General features: G+C 38.2%; 1 protein-coding gene across 1 annotated transcript in view; it reads right to left on the bottom strand.

Annotated features, from left to right (window-relative positions):
- The window catches only part of LOC115224491 (tyrosine-protein phosphatase non-receptor type 5-like), a 66,951-nt gene extending 61,071 nt beyond the window's left edge, over positions 1-5,880 (bottom strand). The window contains exon 1 of the mRNA XM_029795401.2: positions 5,772-5,880. The gene's annotated coding sequence lies outside the window, so the exon portion shown is untranslated. The remainder of the gene's footprint in view (positions 1-5,771) is intronic.
- Positions 5,881-6,302: the final 422 nt, after the last annotated feature.

Raw genomic sequence — 6,302 nt, forward strand, 5'->3', positions numbered from 1 at the left:
GCCATCTCAATATGGCTAACCACAAAGGGGGAGGGGTGTTACTGTAGCTTTTTACGTTCTGAGATTTAATAATAAATTTTAGAGAGTTACTTCCCTTATATATGTCAAAAATGGATTAAAAATGGGAAAAAATGATGGTAAATTTATTTTTAAAATCGTAGACTCATCGTAGACGCGCGCTAATACCCAGACGGTCTCGATATGAATCACGACTATAAGATACCCGGTTTTGAAAAACTGCACCGCAAAATGTGGGAGTAGTTAGGAATTTAATCGTAGGAGACAGACACACACCTCACTTTTATATAAAGATTTCCTCTATTTACATAATATTGAGGTCTCTTTCTTTCTTTTGTTATCTTACTGTTTTTACCAATATACATATATATATATATATATAAATATATATATAGTTACAGAGATGTACTTGCATAGCAAGTGACTTGATCTGAGATCGTGTGCTGGAACGAAAACAGTTGCAGCGTTGAAGGTGTTTATAAGCCATTTAAGAAACACACAAAAACCGTTAGATTCACTTCAACATTTAAATTTAATTGTCAAAATATTTCGTCGCTTTGAGACCGCGACCTGTTAGCACAATATTTTTGTCAGTGAACAGGTCGCGGTCTGAAAGCGACGAAAATATTTGGCAAATTAAATTTAAATGTTGAAGTGAATGTAACGGTTTTTGTGTGTTTCTTAAATGGCTTACAAACACCTTCCACGCTGCAATATATATATACACACATATATATATATGTATGTATGTATGTATGTGTGTATATGTGTATGCATGTATGTGTGTGTGTGTGCGTGTCTGTGCTTGTGATTGTCCTCCACCACTGCTTGACAACGAATGTTGGTTTGTTTACATCCCTGTCACCTAGTGGTTTGACAAAGGAAACAGATAGAATAAGTACAATGCTTACAAAAATAAAACTGGAGTTGATTCATTAAACTACAATCTTCAAGGCATTGCCCCAGCATGGCCACAGACCAATGGCTGGAAAAAGCAGAAGAATAAAAGAATACATTCTCTGCTTGGTCATATGTTGAAGGCATGAGAAAGCTTGAGTTTACATGAGAAGGCCTAACAGACCTGGTAGAAACAGCAGCCAAATCTCCCTCAAATCACACCTTACTGTCTTATGTATGTATATATATATGAGCCAATGAGGGGGACCTCTACATGGTAGCTAGACCTGGTAGAAATAGCAGCCAAATTTCCCCCAAATCACACCTTACTGTCTTATCTATGTATATATGTATGTATGAGCCTATGAGGGAGACCCCTACATGGCAGCTAGACCTGGTAGAAATAGCAGCCAAATTTCCCCCAAATCACACCTACTTCTTATCTATGTATATATGTATGTATGAGCCTATGAGGGAGATCCCTACATGGCAGCTAGACCTGGTAGAAATAGCAGCCAAATTTCCCCCAAATCACACCTTACTGTCTTATCTATGTATATATGTATGTATGAGCCTATGAGGGAGACCCCTACATGGCAGCTAGACATGGTAGAAATAGCAGCCAAATCTCCCTCAAATCACACCTTACTGTCTTATCTTTCTGCTACTTGGATATAGGTGTTATATTCGTCGTAAAAAAACTTTCCTGTCACACACTCACGCACACGCACACACACACACACACACACGCACCCTCACACACACACACACGCGCACACCCACACACACCCACTCACACACACGCACGTTAGCTTACAATTTTATTTATATACTAGCAGTATTGCCCGGCGTTGCTCGGGTTTGTAAGGGAAATAACTATATAAGCATTTTTAGAGAGTTATAGCCAAAAAATAGCAAAAAAGCATTAAAAATGGAAAAAATATGATGGTAAATTTTTTAAATCGTTGATCATCGTAGACATTTTAGAGAGTTACTTCCCTTATATAATAGCGAAAAAATGCATTAAAATGGAAAAAAAACGATGGTAAATTTTTTTTAAATCGTAGACTCATGTAGACGCTTTCTTAGCCATTTCTGTTTTGGTGTCTTCAAGCCATGAAGTCGTTGTTCTAAAAGAACACTGGTCTCCTTGACAACGCATTACGACGTTGATTTCCTTACACTCCCTTCCCCACAGGTGCAGGTGTGAGCGTGGACGCCAACTCCGCCGCCATCGACACACGAAAAATTATGCATTAAAATGGAATAAAAAATGATGTTAATTATTTTTAAAATCGTAGACTCATCGTAGACGCGCGCTAATATTCAGACGGGCTCGATATGAATCACGACTATAAGCTACCCGAATTTGGTTAAACTGTACCGCAAAATGTGGGAGTAGTTAGGAATCTAAATCGAAGGGGACAGACACTCACACAACTACAGTTTTATATATAGATATTACATAGCGCAGTAGTGGTGAGATATGACAGCAATGAAAAGCATACATTCACTCTCTGCATGCAATTAGACTCGGAAAGTTCGTGAGGAACCCATTGACCCAATTTGCTGACTTTTCCGATAGCACACAGGTGTCAATGAATGGTTGAATGACCAAATCCAAGCTTCTCTGCTAGTTCCTCAACAGTTACGATGAGATTTTATTCCACCAGGGTTTTCAGGATGTCCTTGTCGAGTTCTACAGATCTTTCAGGATGAGGCTCGTCTTCTAGGCTGTAGTTTATGGCTCGGGATTTCTGGAACCACCATTGACACTGCCTTACGCTTATTGTCCAATCTCCATATACTGCATTAATATTTCTTGTACTTTGCACACATTTATATTCTGTTATTCTTTTATATGTTTCAGCCTTGAGGTTGTGGCCATGCTGGATCATGTGTGTGTGTGTGTGTGTGTGTGTGTCTATCTGTCTGTCTGTCTGTATGTATATATGTATATGTATGGTGGTGAACAATAATATTTTCAACAGATGTGTTGCAAATGTATCTGATTGTTCTCAAGCTTCAATACTGTGGTGTGTGTATGGTGTGTGGTGTATGTATGTATGTATGTATATGTATGTATGTATGTAATGTATGTATGTATGTATGTGTGTATGTATGTATGTGTGTGTATGTATGTGTGTATGTGTGTGTGTGTGTGTGTATGTATGTATGTATGTATGTATGTATGTTGTATGAGTGTATGTTTACTTTATTACTAATTACTCTCTTCCAAGAACATTTTCACTCACTCTTAGCTTCCCATACATTTTACTCATGTATCTATCAGCGTCATAGACAGAATACTTTCACTTTAGTCTTCCTCAAATCACTCTGTCGCTATTTACTTTCATTTTATTCGTTGCCCACTGTGTGTGTGCGTTTGCGTGTGGTGTAAACCAGACTAAGAAAAGCATTTGACACACACACCAGAATGTGAGTTTTCTGTACAATTTTGCTTAATGGAGTTTAATTTTAAAAACTGGACCTGGCATGACGCGCGATGCATTGTACTTTAAACTGCTAGGTAAATTGTAATTGAAGAAATCCTATATTGTAGATTGTATAACTCCCAAAGGGAGGCAGATAAAATCTGCCTTTTATAATAAGAGATTTGCGTGTCTGTGTGGAAAGAAGAAGTGGGAGGCAGAGTGAAAGAATCACTCACTACAGTAAGTGAATTAGTTTCATTTTATTCGTTGCCCACTGTGTGTGTGCGTTTGCGTGTGGTGTAAACCAGACTAAGAAAAGCATTTGACACACACACCAGAATGTGAGTTTTCTGTAAATTTTGCTTAACTGGAGTTTAAATTTTAAAAACTGGACCTGGCATGACGCGATGCATTGTACTCTTAAAAATGCAAGGTAAATTGTAATTGAAGAAATCCTATATTGTAGATTTGTATAACTCCCAAAGGGAGGCAGATAAAATCTGCCTTTTATAATAAGAGATATGTGTGTGTGTGTGTGTGTTTGTGTGTCTGTGTTTGTCCCCCTAGCATTGCTTGACAACCGATGCTGGTGTGTTTATGTCCCATCACTTAGCGGTTCGGCAAAAGAGACCGATAGAATAAGTACTGGGCTTACAAAAGAATAAGTACTGGGGTTGAGTTGCTCGATTATAGGCGGTGCTCCAGCATGGCCACAGTCAAATGACTGAAACAAATAAAAGAGTAAAAGAGTATATATACAGGGTACAATGGGTAAATTGTCACCGTTTTATATTTCTAATTTCATGCATGCGCATTGATTGTTTTTGATTTTGTCGACAACACAGTATAGTAGGGTCAGTTGGGTACTGTCTGTGAAAAAAAACAAACAGCACCATGATGCAATTCACTCTGCCAGAAATTTGGAAATGACACACTGTACTGCTTGGCATTTGTGCTAGAAGCTCCAATACAAACATTTCAGATTGTTTGGGTGTACTGAGAGTGATATAAATCAAACATCCAGTAAACATCATGGTGTTTGGGGTAATCACTAGTGATGGCAACGTTATGCCTCCATTCATCTTCCCACATGGCCTCAGACTCAACATGGAGGCCTACATCACATGCCTGAAGGAGGTAGTGCTGCCCTGGATCAAGAGGGTGGCTGCTGGAAGACCCTATGTCTGGCAACAGGACTCTGCACCATGCCACACAAGCAGGAGAATCTAGTCGTGGCTGTCAGACAATTTCTGCGACCACATCACCCCTAACATCTGATCTCCTAACTCCTCAAACTGCAACACACTCAATTATTATGTGTGGGGTGCAATTGAGGGAGAGACTAACAAAACTCCTTGTAACACCAAAGATGAACTGAATGCAAGAATTATGGCAGCATTCACAATCCAGAAGAGTTGCAGGAGATTCCAAAGTTGTCTGGAGGCTGTAGTTGAAGCGAATGGCACTTTTATTGACTAAGTTTACTCTTTAGTATTTCAAGATACTTTTATGTAATTTTGGTAAATATATCTGTTAAAATGAGATGTCAATGTTATTTTCCTTTTTGTGTAGTTTAGACAACAGTTTATTCACCATTGCCTGCATATATATAATACATATATATATACACACACACACACATTATTTCTGGGTCGATAAATTAAGTACCAGTTACGCACTGGGGTCGATGTAATCAACTTAATCCGTTTGTCTGTCCTTGTTTGTCCTCTCTGTGTTTAGTCCCTTGTGGATAGTAAAGAAACAGGTATTTCATCTACTGTTACGTTCTGAGTTCAAATTCCACCGAGGTCAACTTTACCTTTCATCCTTTCGGAGTCGATAAATTAAGTACCAGTTACGCACTGGGGATCAATGTCATCAACTTAACCCTGTTGTCTGTCCTTGTTTGACCTCTCTGTGTTTAGTCCCTTGTGGGTAGTAAAGAAATAGGTATTTCGTCTACTGTTACATTCTGAGTTCAAATTCTACCGAGGTCAACTTTACCTTTCATCCTTTCGGAGTCGATAAATTAAGTACCAGTTACGCACTGGGGTTGATGTAATCGACTTAACCCCATTGTCTGTCCTTGTTTGTCCCCTCTATGTTTAGCCCCTTGTGGGCAATAAAGAAATAAAGGAATTCTTGGATATGAGATGAGGCCAATGGCAACAATGGTCAAAAATATTTCTATCTGATCAGTTTGATTTTTTATTCAGCCACTGAATATCAAGGACTACATTAGCAAATGTATGTTTTACTTTTGCAAGACTGTAGGTTGTGATTTGAGGAAGTGCTGTCTCTGTAGTTCTTCTTTTGAAAAAAAAAGAAACATGAAAAAATTATTTAATGATAAAATCTTTAAGAGATTAATATGATTATTAAGAGCGTATGAAAGGTCATTAAATAACAAGTGTAACTTACAGCTATTGTGCTAATTCCAATGTGGGCGCGTGGAATTTTCAATATTTGTGCGAATGCGTTCCTTAATGATTTCAGAAGTGTGTAGTTACGATTCAATGCTGGGTAGTTAACGTGCTGGAAATAGATTCAAAAGAGAAAATAAATATATACATCAGCAGGGACACAGTTCAATGGCTGAAATCAGAAAACAGTAAAAGAACATCTTCCATATATATATATATATATATATATATATATATATATATGTATTACAGTCTTTTGGCCTGCCCTCTCGTGAGTTGCAGCCTTTCCATGCTGTCGGTGACCACAAGAGGGTAGGCCAAAAAAACTGAAAAGAACACCACTAATAATAAACACAAAGAAGGAAGTCTATACATATATACATCGGTGCTCCAGCATGGCCACAGTCAAATGACTGAAACAAGTAAAAGAGTATATATATACATAAGGTGGCCAGATGGCAGAATCATTAGCATGCTGGGCAAAATTCTTGGTGGCATCTTATCTGTCTTAATGATTTAGGGGCAAGCA

This window comes from Octopus sinensis, linkage group LG25 (assembly GCF_006345805.1).
Source record: "Octopus sinensis linkage group LG25, ASM634580v1, whole genome shotgun sequence".
In the NCBI taxonomy this organism is placed as follows: domain Eukaryota; kingdom Metazoa; phylum Mollusca; class Cephalopoda; order Octopoda; family Octopodidae; genus Octopus; species Octopus sinensis.